The following is a 17,953-nucleotide window of genomic DNA, read 5'->3' as shown; positions in this document are numbered from 1 at the left end:
ACAGCATGATAAAAGAGAGTATGCAAAAACATTACTTCCTGCTTCCTCCCAGAGCAGACCCTTATTTTTTTTTTGAAGTTTAAAAACAAAAACAATAAATATTCATTTAATATGCAGATGCCCTATAGTCTAGTAACTTTTCTCTCCCACAGTTGAAGGACACTGGGAAGGTAAATCTTATGCTTACAGTACTAGCTAGTTGATTTTCCATTTCTTCCCTTCAAGTCAGGGACTTCAAAAACAAAGCACAGTGAAGGCAGAGCATGCATATTTCCAGTATGCAGTGACACTGAGTCCTTCCCGCCCTCTTTCCCAACCAGGCTTTGCCTTCTTCTCTGGAGAATTGAAGCAGGTCAAGGGCAAGTCAAAGGCTAAAGAAAGAAATAACAAAAGCGCTCTCCTCCCATGTTATCCTATAAGTGAAGGATATTAGTGAAGAGTTCTATCTGGAAGCTTCCAGTCAGCATTTTTAGTATGTGATGCTCCCATGCATGAGTCACTAGTTCATGGTCAGGAGATATCTGAGGAGAGCCTCAAACCTCAACAAAACAAATTTATGGAAAAATAACTAGAAAATAGATTAGTGTATAAAAGCAAGTAACTGTAAAAACAATTGTTATCAATACTCGTAGTTTATTAAAAAGCATGCCAGCAATACAAAAGAGCGTGGCTGTGAAAAGGGCATCATGAATGAGGAGGTCTAAATATATGACAGCATCACTGAAAGTCTCAGAAGATGAGTTCAAACATGAACATGAAGAAAGGTATTCAGAGACAAACACAGCAAGAAAGAGGTTCAGGGATTGCATTATCAGTATGAAAAAAATCAACAAAGGAGACTCAGGCAAACAGTAGATCATCAGATCAGTAAGTCATGCACTGACTATCACAGATTTCTAGTTTGAAAAGACATGAGCTTAAGAATAAGACTCATGCCAGGCGGTGGTGGCGCATGCCTTTAATCCCAGCACTTGGGAGGCAGAGGCAGGCGGATCTCTGTGAGTTCGAGACCAGCCTGGTCTACAAGAGCTAGTTCCAGGACAGGCTCCAAAACCACAGAGAAACCCTGTCTCAAAATTAAAAAAAAAAAAAGAATAAGACTCATGGGGCTGGAGAGATGGCTCAAAGGCTAAGAATACTTGCTGTTTTACATAGGACCCTGGTTCAATTCTCAGCATTAGCTAACAATCTACTAATAGATTGACTCATTCATTTTTCCATTTCTTCTGATTGAAAATTTGAACATGAATATATGATAGGAACAAGAGGCAATATGGGAATTGATATTTTTCCTCATGTAGCACACGCGAGCAGACAGAAGTACGTGCGTACACCGTTGTAGTGCAGGTGGTGAGTGAGAACGCAATTGCCCTTGCTGTTATGGAAAGGCAAGAGGTAGTGGTCCAAACTGTTAATTTCCTGATACCGAGGAAACATTTTAAAGAAAGAATGAAAAGAGACATACACATCATTGCTAATGGAGAGAAAGAACTGGAAAACACTATTTAAAATACATCTCTACACTGTATTAAAAACAAGCATGTGGGAGACATGAATGGCCTCGCACCATTATTCAGATATATGTGAAATATATAAAAAAGTATCTGACTTGCCGCACATTTTCTGTGAAGGAATAATTTCATATCATGAAATTTTCTGTTTGCATCTAAATGGGCTGTTCCACCTGTTTCCTCATCTGAGCTTACCAGTGGGATAGCAAATCAGAACTGATAATATTTAAGCACTATTTAAGTGAATTTGAAAACTGCTTTTCTATCCAAAACAGGAAATTGTTTTCACATCCTGATATGGAATAACAAAGATTCACGAAAAGCAAACCCAAAACAGAAACTTCAAATTCAAGAAGATCATGTTCCCTAGCTCATCTTCACTTCTGGGAGTCACCGCTGAGCCACTGCGAATGCCTTCTTGGCAGGAGCACCAAGGGCACTAGTTGTTTTAGACCATGCTTTGCTTCTTTTTTTTTCTTTTCTTTCAAGATAATGTCTCATTATGTAGCTCGAGCTGGCCTTGAATTCACTCTGTAGCCAAAACTCTCTTCAGCTTGTGAAACTCTTGCCTCATACAAAGAAAATAGACTCCAAAAAAAAAAAAAAAAAAAAAAGCCAGTACAAGCAGTAGGGATAAGTCCTGGTGTCAGCGCCAGTGGCCCCACAGTCTGCCCCAGCCATACAACTGTCACCCACATTGAGAGGGACTAGTTTCCTTCTCTGTCTGTCTGGAGTTAGTGAGCTCCCATTAGCTCAGGTAAATGTTTAGGGAGAGCCTTGGACCTTCTTCAAAGCAATGTGCCTTACCGTCTCTGAGGAGTGGATGGGGGGGTGGTATGGGAGAGTTAGGTGGAGGGAAGGAGAGGAGGGAAGGGAGTGGGAACTAGGATTGGTATGTAAAATGAAAAAAAAAAGATTATTTGTTTTCTTTTTAAAATAAATAATAAAACTCCTGCCCCAGCCTTCTAAGTGCTGAGACTACAAGCATGGGGCAGCTCTTCCCAGTTGGCTGACCACACTTTTGGGTGCTATGTGTATACTCTCCAAAGTTTTTAGAAAACAAGTATACTTCATTCAATCTTGTTGATTATCAGCAATCTATCTGTTATAGGTTAAACATTCCTGAAAACCCCAAATCTAAAACATCTACAAACCCAAAATCTTTTCGGTGTTTAAATGCTGTCACATAACTTGACATTTATAAACGTTCATGTAGAAATTATTTTAAAATATTTCTAAATTTACTTTCAGGCATTTTTACAATGTGTATATGAATTAATGGCACATTTAGAACTGCATTTAGATGTGGGTCCCACCCCAAAGGTATCTTGTTATACAGAAGCAAATATTCCAGCATTAAAATAAATAATAATCAAAACACTGAGACCTCATACACTTCTGTACTCAAGCATCTTGGATAATGAACACCCAGTCTGTAGTGTTTTACAGACAATCTTACATTATCCACTTCAGCTACAAATGTCAAATATCCAAGTCTAGGGACTCCAAGCATCCTTTATGACCAAAAGTTGGCTTAAAAACACTGGGGAAGAAAATCAAGTAAAAGTTAGCCTTCACATAAAGATGATGAAGATGAATTATTGCTTTTAATCTTTATGTAGACAGAATGGAGGCTATTTTTAAACCAGAAAGACAGCAACAAGACCAGAAGATTTATTAGTATCACTACCTCATAACAGAGACAATAAAGACTTCTTTAAATGTAGATAGCAATCAATAGCCATCCAGAGTGAACATACAAGGTGGTTTTCATACAATGTCAGCTAAGTAAATGGAAGAAGTGAGATGAGAAAATCACTGCTTCTGATTAAATTTACCATTAAACAAATGGCAAACTGACAATCTGACAGAACTGGGGAGAAATTTCTTGTTTCTGTCAAAATAATGAAGTCAAGGAAGTAATATATATAATAGCGGTTGCTATTTATTATACTATATATTGTTAATTCCCTAGGAATGAAAATCATATTCACAGTGACCAGAAAACAATGGACAAATCATGTAAAAACCAGAAGGCAATACTAATAACCTGCTCAGCAGAGTGGAGATTCAAGGGTTTAAAGCATTAATGCAATGAATGGACCAGCCTGACCCTTCTCATGTTAAGTGTGCCCAGGAAAGGCTGCACAGAGTTGCAAAAAGGCCTATTAGGAACTTCATAGCTTTAAGTTGTAATTGTGAGAGGAATTTATAAAAGGGTTAATTTCATATATAATATTACACTAAACTCAAGCAAAATCCAGCCTCACAGATAAAAGCCAGGCACTTGGAGTCATAAACAAAACAGTATACATCAGCTAAAGCCTGAAAGGGGCAATTGATTCAATGCATATACAAAGAATAATAGTTTTATTTAAAACGCAATAATTTTGTTAGCAATGTTTCAATGCTGAAATAAAAAAACAGAAGATTAACTATGCCAATATTCAGATGAACACATTAGGATTAATTAAAACGCATTCCAAATATCAGAAGTTTCATTAAAAGAACATCTCAGCGATCTTGAGTTGCCTGTAGTTCTCTGACTCGGGGTTGAACTCTGAAATATTCCCCCTCCTATATTAGAATGTCTGCTGTCATTGTTCAGGTCTTGAAATGTTGACTGTCTTCATTATTCTACAAGGTCTACACTAGAGGGCAGGCAGGAGCAAGAAGAGAAGTGGAAATCAAAAGTTTACACATTCTCATGGAAGAAAAAGTTAAAGTACTGAATTGTTGGAATACGACAACAATCCTTCTCATTTCCCTCAAATATTCAATAATAATAATGTCAATAAATTTCCATTTTCTTTTCAATCAGTGATTTAAATAACTATTTCTTTGAACAGTTATTTTCTAAGATTCAAAATGGAATTTTGGTTCCAAAAAGCTTGAGGAAAACTGAGTATTAGGAAAAGCTCGTAGTTTGCGTCTCAAAACTAGAGTCACATGGAAAGATGTTGGTTCCTGGGGGATGCTACTGCTCAGGGAATGTCAAGTGACAGATGTGGTCACTGACCAAAAGAGCCTGACAAATGGGACCACCACTCTCAGCTACCTCCTTAATAATTGGCCTTAGTGACTAACTGATCCTCCTTAAAGAATGTGGCAAATGGCAGTAGTCCTTGGATAGAGCTCTAAGGGATGTGTTGGTATCATAAAATAGGGCCTTCATCATTAAATACCTGTTCACGTCCCTATTCCTTAGCATTGTGTTTTTCTCCATAAGCACACACCCACATTACCACACCACTCAGGTTGTGCTGGATGATCGAAATGCCAATGTTATAAACCATCTAAAATCTTACGGGAGACCCTAACACACTGATGAAAAATAATAAAGCTCTGGTCATTTGTTTGTAATGTCAGATTGTAATTTGAGTAAATCATAAAATGGTTAAATATTCAATAAATGTTAACTTACATTTGCACTTACTTGTTTTGTATGTAACTAATGCAGAATTATTATTCCAACCAGCACAAGTTATGAGAGAAACTTAAAGCTATTTTGGCATCACTCTTGTAAAGTTTAAACAGTTGCCGGGCCTTCATGCTGGCTTTATAGAGCTTCTGAGTTTACAGAAATTCAATCAAAATGTTGATTTCAATAAAAATATGCAAAATACTTCCAAACATTAATTAATTATAAGCATTTTGATAAAATTTTCAACATAATGAAAATAGGCAGCCAGAAAGCCACCATGATGTTCATAGGCATTAAATAACACACTGGGTCCATATATATGCACAATCACCGAGGAAGATAAAAAAACTTATTTATCCCTGTATTTTAAAATATTTAATATGTCAATTCAGGTCAATAGTGTTGGAAAAGAAACTAAACCATGGTCTCTCTGATGATAATTCCAAAGAATCACCTAGATCTGGGCAGATCCCCAAGCCAGGATCTGATGTTTATAATTTATAAATTGAGAATTGAATGTAAAACAACTTGGAATGTCAAAAGCTATAATAAATAATACCACAAGGATTTTACACAGCTCTAACACAAGACTTTAAATACTTTTGGATAATGCTGGGGTAATGGTAGTGTCAGGCCAATACTTTCAATATGAAAGTTGAAATAATGTATATATAATTCAACTATCATAAAGTAGAATAAGTTATATTTTGCAGTTCACCTGCTCTTTCCTGTCATTTGGATTTTGTACATCAGATTTTGAGTCGTCTGAGATTCTGCCTTCTATGACAAGAAAGAAAGGTTCAAAGAGTGTGCGTGCGTGTGTGTGTGTGTGTGTGTGTTCATGCATGCACCTTTGTGGGCTTTCTGGGTCTTCTCTACATTTTTTGGAGAAGGATTCAAGAAGCTGAGCTCCCAAGATCCAGTTGAAGAGTGGAAGGAGTGAGAGTATGAGCAAGGAATTCAAGACCATGATGCGGTCATCCACTGAGACAGTTTGCTTGAGCTAATGCGAGCTCACCAACTCCAACTAGGCTGGGTGGGAGAGAAGAAGCATGGGATCAAACTAGTCTCTCTGAAGGGGGTTGACAGCTGGGGCAGACTGAGGGGCCACTGAGAGTGACACTGGGATTTGTCTCTACTTGCATATACCGGCTTCATGGGATCCTATTCTCTTTGGATGTAAACCTTGCTCAACCTAGATGTAGTAGGGAGGGCCTTGGACTTTCCACAGGGCNAGGGAGGGGACTGGGAGGAGGGGAGGGAGTAGGAATTTGGATTGGTATTTTTTAAGTAATAATAATTAAAAAAAAGAAAGTAAAATTCGTACCTAACACAAGGCTGTATGCAATAGGACAATCAAATTGATTATTAAACTATATGAAGCCTCTCCATAGCAACAACAACAACAAAAAAGAAGCTGTGAAATAGAAAACTTCTCTCCCTACTCACTTTTGATTTCTGCATGCTTGTTATAAGGTTGCTGAATTTCCTGGACTGACGGACATGAAAAGGAGGCCCAGAATCGCTAGGGTTCCCACTCAAAAGCCCAGCACCGTGGGCACCACTAATCCTGCACCTGTGATGTGTTATTCAGCCGTTAAGAAATGTGTCCCAGTCTGGGGTTGCCTAATGCAGCTCAGCTGTTTCCCTCGGTCCTCCCTTTGATTCTGAGCTGGCCAGGAAGATTACTCCAGTCAGGCGGTGAGCTATGTTCAGGATCCATAGCACATGATAGGGTAAGGTGAAAGAGAAAAGAAAACTCTCAAATTAAAAAAAAAAAAAAAAAAGATAAAAGAAAGAGAGAGAAAGAGAGAGCGGGAGGGAGAGATGGAAGGAGGGAGGAAGGAAGGAAGCAGGCAGGGAGGCAATGACCACAAAATATTATTATACCCCATTTGCAGATTCCCAGATAGTTAAAAGCTTTCTCTGGCTTTACAGAAGTCAGAAAATAATTTTAAATTTGTTATTTAAATATCTGGAGCTCCACTGTAATAATACCATTCTCCAGGAAAGTATGACAGCATGCTATGTCTCCAGGATAGCTCCAGCACAATTTCACATATAGAAACCCTTCCTCGAAAAATTTAACCTTTCTAAGTCCCTTCTGTAATTCCAAACCATTCATGCTGCCGGGAAATCAGAAGACAGAACAACAATCGCCATTGCCCTTATACTTTTAAAAATCAAATATATTGTGCCATTTGTTTTGACCCAATCAGAGGTTTCAGGTATACAAATTACAATTCAGATTCAATTACCCTGCTGACATAATAAAGGTGTGGTAAAGCCAGAATACTGTAAACATCATAGGAATTCTGGAAAAGCCAAGTCCATTTGGAAGTATCTATCATGCACAACCCATAAGAACTACGGACTTGGAGAGGAAAAAGAAACAGCACGCACTGAGCTCACAAAGCCTTAAGATCCAACTGGAGAGCGGTGTACTTGTACCCATTCTGCTACTTTTCCTTTGTCCTGGTTATGCTCCCTCACACCAAAACTTTTGTGGTATTCTTTTATATTGTGCACAAATTCCACACCATGTTTCTGAGGCTACTTTCTGTGCCACATTTAACACATTTAAGACTTAATCTAGATACCATGTATTTTCTTTTTTTTTTACCAATACCAGAGGGCTAGGAAAGAATTGTAGGAACAATAAAAGCCTGAAGAAAATTATATCATCTCCAAAATGTAACTACAACTTATATGTATATTTAAAAGGAATTTTTTCTTAATTTATGTTTTGTTTAGAAAATAATTTTGTTGTCAGATACAAGTATTTTTTTTATTAAAGAAAGACCTATGTGTATGCATAGCATGTTTATAGAACAGTAAGAAGGAAGTTATTTTCCACAAGGACATTCTCTGTCATCAGATTAGACAAATCTCAGTGGCTTTCTCTTACATGCAAATAGAACCATTGGAATACTGAATCATAATTCCTGAGCAACCCTGAAGGATGACATGTGATGTAAATGTTACTTTTCCCATTTATCCATGCTGAATTTACAAAGTAAAACAAGAAAGCTGGATAATATTATGAATATAAGACTAGAATACATAGCTTCACAAACTCAGAGGGAAAAAAAACAACACCACTTGTCCCCACTAATCAGATCGAATTGGCTACTAACGAGGTTCACAAACTGTACCCCACCACCACCACCTTATTTGTGGGAAGAAGACAGCCAAGCAACAGTGGTGCTGCATTCTAGGCAGAAGCAATCAGGAACGATCTTAAGTGAAGTTATGTTATTATAAACGCTGTGCTATCTTCAATCTGTGGAAGGCACACACTGGGACGTTCTGGCCCGAGGCTGCTCAAGCTGTCCTTCTTTTGATAAAAAATGATTTCGGTTTTCGAAACATTTCCCAAAGTCTTTTCAGTTTTGTTTTTTGTTTTGTTTTGTTGGTTGTATAACACTCAGTGCCTCAGTGGTTTTGTCTTTGAACATCTCCCCAACTTTTCTTTCCATTTCCTTTCTTCGGGCATTGTTTATTTTTAGAAGCAAGATTTTTTGTTGCAGTCTAGGCTGGCTTGAAACGTACTGTGTAGCCAAGACTGACTTCAAAGCCGAGGCAATTTTCCTGCTTCAGATTCTTAAATGCTGAAATTACAGGAACGAGTTACCATACACAACTTTTATTTACTTTTATTCAATTCCCATATTTCCACTTATGCCAACAACATTTTCAGACATTTTATTCTAAATTAAAGATGTTTCCTTCCTCCTTTCAAAATTATCTTCAATATTTGGGTTATTATAATCTATAAACCACCAAAACCCAAAAAGATTGACTATAAGCTGATACATGAAAAACACACCAACAAAAGGCATGTAATTTATATGTTGTATTGCTTCACCCTGATTATATTGATAAATTGAGTATATCATCTCAAATTTCAAATGGAGGAAGATAGGAAATATGCACTTAGCATACTTTACATGAATAATGAAAATAGATGCTTCCAAACCATCATGATTCTAATACAGAAACAAAAGACTGGCTGTCTTCAACTACTACCATAGTCAGAAGCTCTTCCACAGCCATAAAACCATGGGTTTAAGCAAAAATTTTGACAAAAGCTATTAGCACGTGTTTCAGCTATCAAGCACCAGTCATTTTATTTACCTACAACTTTTCTCTGCAAAACTCCAGCAAAACCGGGCTGGAACAATGATCGATTCAGGAGAGAGCTTGCATTACAAGCATAGAGACCTGAGTTTAGTCCCCTAGAACCCTCACCAAAAAAAAAAAAAAAAAAAAAAAAAAAAAAAAAAAAAAAAAGGAAAGGCAAGGCAAGCAAGAAGCCAAGTATGGTGGTACATTCAAACCTGAGTGCTGGGGCCTGCTGGTGTCTACAACCCATTGACCAGTCATCCTACTGTGGAGTTCCAGCGCAATGAAAGACTGTCTCAAAACACAAGGCACCCGAGGAATAGTAGCCAAGGTCATCATCTGACCTCCACACACTTCCCTGTGCACCGGTGTGCTCCTTTACATGTGTGCACATGTGTATACAAATCAGTGAAATAAAAAGAGGTTGGTGAAGTCTATCAGCTCTAGCTACTATGCAAGTTGGGTTTGTTGATTTAAAAAAAAAAAAACACACAGAAGTAGCTTAAGACAGTTGTTTTTGTTTCCCTATAGAAAGCCTATGGCGACCTTTCAGAGTAAATAGATCTCTTAATAAGTGATAAGCTCACAACTGAATCTATTTTTTTCCTGTCGTCTATAAAAGGGAAAACATTTACTTTCATCATTAAAACCATAATAGCTCTGTTAGTAACTTGAAGTGTCTCCCTTGCTATCCTCATATTCATTGGCCTAGGAAGTATTAAAATGGCATTAGTTACTAAACAGGCAACCTGGAGTAGAGGACATCTCTGCAGCTACTTCTTACAACTTCCTAACTCTAGCGCCCACAACATGGTAGTTTTGTGCATGTGGAAATCATGGACAAGATTTCCCTTCCTACTTCCTAGCAGTGAAGAAGAAAGGAATCCTTCTAACAGGCACCCTCCCAGCCATTCACCCAACCCAACTAAGCTAGATTCCTGTCTCTGCTAAGTTCGATGCTTTCTCTCCAGCAGAGAGACACGAGCAGAGAGATCCTTAGTTATGGTATGAAGACTCTAGCTGATAATCGTGACTCTCTTAGGGAGCCACTCCACTATAAACCACATGCTGAAAGGCCTTGATCTGAGTGTTGGGATAAGCATCAGAAACTACTCATTTAAACAGATTGTAAGAAATCCACTGCAGATGCTGAGACAAAGGCAGCTTGATTCTGAAAGAAGAACCTGCAAATTTAGTAAAACCCAGTGCAGGATGCTTAAATTAAAAAAAAAAAGTCAGTATACTATAACATAATAATAATACATGTAAAATGCCTGCCATATTTCAAAGGGGTCACTAATTCAGTTATGAAAATCATTACAGAGAGGCCTTATACTCAAAATATATTTATGGAAGTTTGATGATCTCTTTTACACAACAACATTTTATGGTAATAGAGATGATGATCAAATGTATATCATCAAGCAAAGCTTTCCCTGTCTATATGTGAAATGCTAATTTAATTGGGTCAGCATTCTTTATCACCACTATTTCTACAGCAAACTATCAAGAAGAGAACTTTGAAAAAGGCCCCATCAAAACAACAACAACAACAACAAAACATTCGGGCTCTTTTATCCTGACTATAAATCTATTCATCTGCGTTTATGATCTATTAGTAACTTGTTCATTCAATGCTTCAAGAAAACATTACACAGTTAAACAGAACCTACCTCAGGACACTTGAGGTTCGATTCTGCACATGATTTAGCACAGTATGTGGCTGACAAGGGACCTTATCAGAAGTAGCACTTACAGAGACAATGTGAACTTGTCCTGTCAGAAGACAAACAGAAATCTGCTTTTTCCACATGTCAGATGTCAGGAGCTTTTCAAAACAATTCTGAGATCAGAGAAGAGAACACACAGGTGTGTGTTATGCCAATGAAAGGACCTGAAGGTGAGGGTGCAATCCAATCCCTGCTCCAGCACATTCTTGTGGGTATTATAAATACTCTCCAAAAGAACAGGACACTAATGTTATTTAAAAAAAAAAAAACATCCCATATGGCATGAGAACCAATTGATACCAATAATGTTCAAGGCACCTCTGTTTCTAACATCAGACTTGCAGTCAGCTTCACACAAACCTACTGTATGTTCTCCAGTGTCAGCACCATGAATAAAATGGTATCAGCACATACATTTTGGTTTTATCACAAGAACTACAAAACCCCACAGGATCGAGTAACAAATGCTTGTAACCGGTTCACATTAATGGCTGTTTGTCCTGGAGAAGGCATACTGCTCTATGGCTGGCATCGTAAGCCTGGTGTGGAAGGATGGCAGCCAGGGCTTGCTAAAGTGTTATTCTCGGTCTCCATACATAAAACAGCTATCCGTCACCTTTCACTCAGCAGCAGCAACCTCAGAAGCCTCCACTAATGCTGCATATCAGACATGGGGTGGAGGGGAAATGTTTCTCATTCTCTTATTCAGTACATTTGAAGAATGTAATTTCAATTTTAATTGTTATTTTTGTATTCCTCTTTCTTACACCTTGCCTCACAACTCCAAATTAATGATTCCTCCAAAGTTAATATTCATAACAAAAACAACAAAACAAAACGGGGCAGTGGTGGCACAAGCCTTTAATCCCAGCACTCGGGAGGCAGAGGCAGGTGGATCTCTGTGAGTTCGAGGCCAGCCTGGTCTATAAATGCTAGTTCCAGGACAAGCTATAAAACTACAGAAATACCCTGTCTTGGAAAAACAAAACAAAAAACTTAATATTCTTGAAAATTCAGGCTAGAACACCCTCTCCCTCTCACTTGGTCTCAGAGCCTAGCAAACACCAGATACAAAATGCTCTCCAAGTGCTCCCTTGCCCCATCCAGTCCTCCTTGTGAGCTGCCTTTGATTTTCACAGGCTGTCTCAGGACCTGCCCCATCTGTGCGCTGGATCTTTCACTCACAGATGGCTGACTAGTTATCCCCTCCTGGGTGACATCAAAAGAGGCTCTGGCCCAGTCTCAGGCCAGCTGAGGAAAGGCTTTAAGACAAAGAGACTGTGAGTTCACTGGGAAGAAACAGCAAGTGAGCTGAGAGTCTGAGAGGTTTTGCTTACAGCTTTATAGCAGAACGTAGAAACTTACATACAAAAACACGAAACCGAGCACCACCTCTTACAATAGACCAAGTCACACGTATAACAGGGTAACTGAACCCCAAACAGGTGTAAGAATCATGATTCCTAGCCTAAGCTATGTTACTGAGTTGGGAATCCACAATGCGTCTTTTTGAGGCAGGGAAACAAAAAACGCTGACAAAATAAGGCCCAGGTGGCAAGCACAGCAAGCATCTCAGGAAGCAAGGGAAGATTTTCTTGGCTAAACACACCTGTCGAGATTAGCACTTTGGTCTGCAGGAAATGATTGTGACATAACTGGTGACCCCATTCCCTGGACAGGCAAACAGAGGGTGCTAATGGGTGTGTCTAAAGAAAGGAACTACATGGATGGAATACGAACTGTTCGGCTAACTTCCTTCTATTCGCTGACACCCTCAAGACAGTACACTTCCAGCTCTATGCTTCCCAAGCCAGGATCTGAGGAAAAAACACATAAGTCTTCTAATATCTAACATTACAACGAATGCAAACGGATCCAAACCTGCCTGACCCAAAGCACAGGAAAGCATTTCTATTACACATATGAGATCATGTGATATATACAGGGCTCTTAATATATATTGATACAGATGTATGTGTGTGCCACTTGCTTGACCCACCAAATTCAAGCCGATTTTAAGATTGTGGTCTACATTTACATACTGGCAGGATATTACGCACATTTCAAATTAGTTATGCTTGTGAGTTTGCATTAATAAAATGGACAGGGACAACTCTAGTCATTTTCTAAAATGCTTTATTGGAGAAAAAGTCATGCGAAAACTCGCTGCCCATGGTTTCTACTAGCACTGAAAAATGAGTGTGGTATGACAGAAAGGACCAACACTAGAGTGGTGGTAGCAAGTTCTCTCTGTGCAAACTGTCTTTGGAGCTCCAGCACCCATGTGAAAGCTGGGTGAAGTGGCACACATCTGTAAGCCAGAGCTTCAGGGGAAGAGACAGGAAGGTCCTTGGACTTACTGCCAGACAATCCAGCAAACTGATGAGCTTCAGGATCAGTGGGAGACCCTGCCTCAAAAAATAAGGCAGGGAGTGTTCTTATTTCTAGCCTAGATTTCTTCTCCTATTTATTCTCTCTGCCTGGAAGCCCTGCCTATCCCTCTCCTGCCTAGCTATTGACTGTTCAGCTCTTTATTAGACCAATCAGGTGTTTTAGGCAGGCAAAGTAACACAGCTTTACAGAATTAAACAAATACAACATAAAATATAACACATCTTAAACTATATTCCACAACAATCAAAATTCTTTAAAAACAGAAGCAATCCATTTTTCTATCTTGAGCTCCTACCACAGTATTCTCCCTGTTCATACTTTCTTATATACACCATGGTTTCTATATTCCCATATTGTTGCTCATGATCTTCTTTATCTTCCAACAGTTTTCTTTTCTTCACCATGCATGTTACAATTCTGAATCAGCTGTATGCTTTGGTTTTAGTGTTTCCATGAAACTTTATTGTGATATATATTTAGCATTTTAAAAGTTGGATATATCTCTTCTGGAATGTGTATATCTTATTGAAGTTACTATATTTACATGAGTTACTCAAGTCGTTATTAATTTCAATTAAATGTTTGGTTGTTGCAAACAAGTTATTTGGTCACATTGAATATTCATGACTCCATGTATAAATGAGGATAAAATAGTCCTTGTTTACAGATATAGAAAGCTTAGACTAGCATGGACTCTGCTCCATAAAAGTTACAGCAGTTCATATAATATCATTAGGGACAGTATATGAACAAAGAGTTTTCATTTTCAAAGTTAACTAGCCCAGTTAAGGATTCAATGATGATTTAAATCCCTCCAACACTTTTAAGACATTAACAATTCTAAGTCTAAAAAGTTTGAAGGAAGTTTTACATTAGCAATATATCTACTACCATAGTGGATGGAAAGACAACCTAAATATAGCATAAAACCATTAAAGACCATTTGAAATGGATTCTGCAGGGTACAAAATAACCTGATCTCTCCAACAAAATCAGCGGTTTACCCCTAGAATTTTACTGCATATAAAGGGTTGCAAATTAAGGTAGGACTTTGGGAAAGAGATAGGCTTGTTAATTGTTCTTATTGTATATAATTTTATAGTAGGTTTAGAACTCTCTTATTTAAATAAGAGGGGGAGGTGCTGCAGGAAGGTTACAGCTAATACCTACCTGCTTACTGGAGTGTGGCCTCCTGGACTATTTACCTGGATGTGGAAGTGTGTCTGGCCCCCCTCCTTCCTTTCTCTGCTTGCCCCTGGGCCCTGTTTTGGCTGTTTTGTTTGCTTTTGGATCTGATCTTCATCCATCGTTCAAGCAGAACATCCTGACCTTGTAAGTCTAACCCTTAATAAACACCTATCTGTTTTCTTAGTTCTGAGTTCTGAGTGTGAGATTCCTTTTCTGTTAAGTGTCCGATCATTTCTGCCTTCAGTTGTGGTTATCCCTTCACAGCAGTAGAAACCCTCACTAAGATATATACTTAGAAAATGTGTTAGAAATCGATCATGTTCTCTATTATCTTTCCATCTTAAATAAATAGGTGATAAGAATTATAAGGCAAACTTAGTTGTATAATAATAATTCACATAATAATATATAATAATAATAATAGTGAATATCCAACATAGTTAAATGATGAAAGATTTATATACTGAGCTGTCATCGGGATCATGTACATAAAACACTAACATGATTACAACAATGTCTCCTGAAATGCATCCAAAATAGTGCTATCTAAATCATAGAGATGTAGTATAAGTGCTTGGAAACCCATAACTAGACTCTCATTCATAATAGCTTTAGAAAGACACGTTTACTTAGTTCCTGTGAAACAGGTCCAATAATTTGCATAGAAACTCAGAGGAGCAGACGATGAAAATTTTAATAGAAATCATGACTGTTGTTAATGTTTGGGGCATTATCATAAACATGAGGTTTGAATTCAGTAACAGTTTCTTGGCACTTCACAAGTATACTCTCACAACCCCAACTTTTGTAATGTAGAACGGTCTGTCATTTAAGATAAGTACAATAATTTTTAAGGAAATATGTTTAACAACAGAATAACAATGTGCTGGTTCCGAAGGCCATGATTATTTATACCAATGTAAAGCTTCATGGAAAAAGAAATGCGTTAATGAAGACTCCACCACTTCTTCATTCATCCTAATATATACTTCTATTTCATAATTATTTATAAATAAGTAAGCAGGCATATAACTGTACAGGCCAACATCTGGTCATTCCCATGCATTTCTTTATTTCTATTACCAAACATGTGATTGTCATGCAATATAGTAATACAACTAGCCAACTACCATGGCTTTAACACACTTTGCATCATATAAAGGAGTGTGGCTTTGACAGCATCTCAATATATATATTTAGGCATTCCTGTGCAATACATGCAAATTTTGAGCCATGAGAAATTCTGTAATCCAGGACATCTGAAAGTATAATGGGAATGAAAACTGGACAAAAAGAATGAAATGAAGGAAATTAAGATGTCCTCAGATTTGAGGATTCATTACACACCCCCTCGCGCCACTTCAGAAAGAGGAAAGTAAGATTCCGAATGGCTGCAGTGTAGGTAGGTTGTCAAAGAGTTTGAAGTGGGAGGAAAGATTTCTCAGTTATTATTCTTAGCTCTGCTCATGGGTTGATGGAGATGGTTCTGCCAAGAAGATTGTGGTTATGCCCACTGCTCTCTCTACATCGCCATGCAGGAGCTGCTCTAATCAGGAGGAGCCAAAGGTCACAGTGCTAGAAGGAGTGGAAACCGAGGTTTAAACACAGAGTTTGACTCCAAAACCTGACCCAGCATTGAGATGCGCCTTCCACCAGGAGTCATTCCTCAGAGTGCATCTTGCAGAGTGTTTCTGACCCATGTCCAATGAAAAGGAATTTGAGCTCCTACTTGCATCTGCATTATTCTTTGGTCTTAAAAGTGTTTTTAATCTCTTCCTTTGAAGTGAATTTTAATGAGCCTTTAATTGTCAAAGGACTGCATAAATATTCATTAGACATTAAGAGCAGCTCTTTCTGTTGCCTGAAAGCAGGGAGACAAAACAGTAAGGCTCCCAGGCAGAGCAGATGTGAAGCAGGACTGTGAGCATTCAGTTCTAAAGTCAGTGTTTGCTTCAATGACTCATATTATCAGAACACTTAGTGATGCTCAGTAAAAAACACTCTGACTTTTGACTTTATAAGTTGTTCTCAAGAAATGTTGACCATTTATTTCATCTCTCATCCAGTCCTGAATGATCCAAAATATTTCAACAGCTTTTTCTAATGCCCTTGTACCAGTAACTAGTACAAAGGTCATGATGTTGGGGGCAGAAGGGGAGCATGTTTGACCTAAGTCAACAAGGCAAGTCTTGGTACTATGAAAGTCTCACAACCTTTTCCACATTAGATCTGGGTCTCTAAAGAAGGTATTGCATGTTTCATAAACCAAACATAGCAGTCAGAAGCCAGCTTCCCTCTCTTGTTTGGAGTCATGACCCTGGTTACTCCTAACTGTCAAAGTTTAGGTGATGCTCACTAGGGATTTGGGCAACGCCAGGCTTCCTGAGGTCAAAGTAGGAATCAGCTGCATTCACTCACTCAAACAAAGCTCTCTGAAACCACCTCCTCCTGTGATTCACCATTGAAAGCAACCTGGAAAAGAGAAAGCCATGGCTGTACTTTCCAGCAGGACAGCAGTGACAACCACTGAATTATTATTTTGTTTCCCTGACCATGAAACATCGTAGATAGGAGTCCATAATGTATATTCTAAAAAAAAAAAAAAAAAAAAAAAAAGACAGAACTTGAAAGGAACTAGATCATCATTAACATATAACCAGAAATGACAAATAAGATTGGGATTTAAGAGTTGAGATTTTCAACAATAAATAAAGAGTATAACTATATTGTTTTAAATGGGTCCCAACTTTTATATATATAATTTCCATTATAAACCAAACATAGATTACTTTAATCTGCTGTGGCTTTGAACATTTAATTTAAATAAAGTTGTTAACCAAATATTTTTTTATTTTGTCTTTCACTCTAAAATAATTAGAATCAACCAAATACACTTTACATTTTGTTGTCTGTATATTTTTCATTTCCATAAGTATACGTGGGATTTCAGGGACAAAGAACCAGAAGTGTGCCAGCAAAGATAATTTAGCAAGGTGAAATCATTACATTCACAAGGGTTCTTCTCAGTGCTGTGGTCTTTTCTCTCTTCCTTCTTCACGCTAATCCCTTTCCTCCTTCCCGTCCCTGTCCTGTCCTTTCCTTGCATCCTCCCATGTAACATCTCCTAGAGAGCTTGCTCTGTTGATTCCATCTTTGTCTTTCAAGGCTGGAATCATAGGCACCTCTCATAGCCACAAAGTTGTACATGGATTCTGGGGATCTGAACTCTTGTTCTCTTGCTTACCCCACAATCACTTTCACCACTGAGTCACCTCTTTGCCCTCCACATTATATTTAAGGCAGGATCTCTCACTGAAGCTGGAGTTTGCCAAGGGATTAGCTAAGCTGGATCACAGCGTATGACCTCATATCCCGCTTTATTGCGATGCTAGGGATACACACTCCAGTCTGCATGCTTGCATGACAAACACTTCACTGATTGAAAAAACCATCTCCCTAGCCACTTCTGCTTCTTTAGAATGTCCAATATGTCCTATCTCTGTGGAATCTAGAGATTCCTGCCCAGAACGTTTTCTGACTACATAAATTTGAGGGGATTTTAAATAGGTTATTTGGGGGCA

The 17,953-nt window shown here is 38.2% G+C and overlaps 1 protein-coding gene across 4 annotated transcripts in view; it reads right to left on the bottom strand.

Annotated features, from left to right (window-relative positions):
- Positions 1-17,953, bottom strand: part of Bmpr1b (bone morphogenetic protein receptor type 1B) — a 78,899-nt gene that overhangs the window by 41,708 nt on the left and 19,238 nt on the right. Inside the window, exon 1 of one of the 4 annotated variants that reach the window (XM_050121779.1) lies at positions 16,791-16,849. The exons of 2 other annotated variants lie outside the window; for them this stretch is intronic. The gene's annotated coding sequence lies outside the window, so the exon portion shown is untranslated. Of the gene's footprint in view, positions 1-16,790; positions 16,850-17,953 lie in introns of those variants that run through there. One more of the 4 variants, XM_050121777.1, reaches the window with a different exon arrangement.

The sequence above is a fragment of the Alexandromys fortis genome, unplaced genomic scaffold (genome assembly GCF_014885135.2).
Source record: "Alexandromys fortis isolate MF-2015 unplaced genomic scaffold, M_Fortis_MF-2015_v1.1 scaffold_196, whole genome shotgun sequence".
NCBI lineage: Eukaryota > Metazoa > Chordata > Mammalia > Rodentia > Cricetidae > Alexandromys > Alexandromys fortis.
This window is presented reverse-complemented; position numbering and strand designations above follow the sequence as displayed.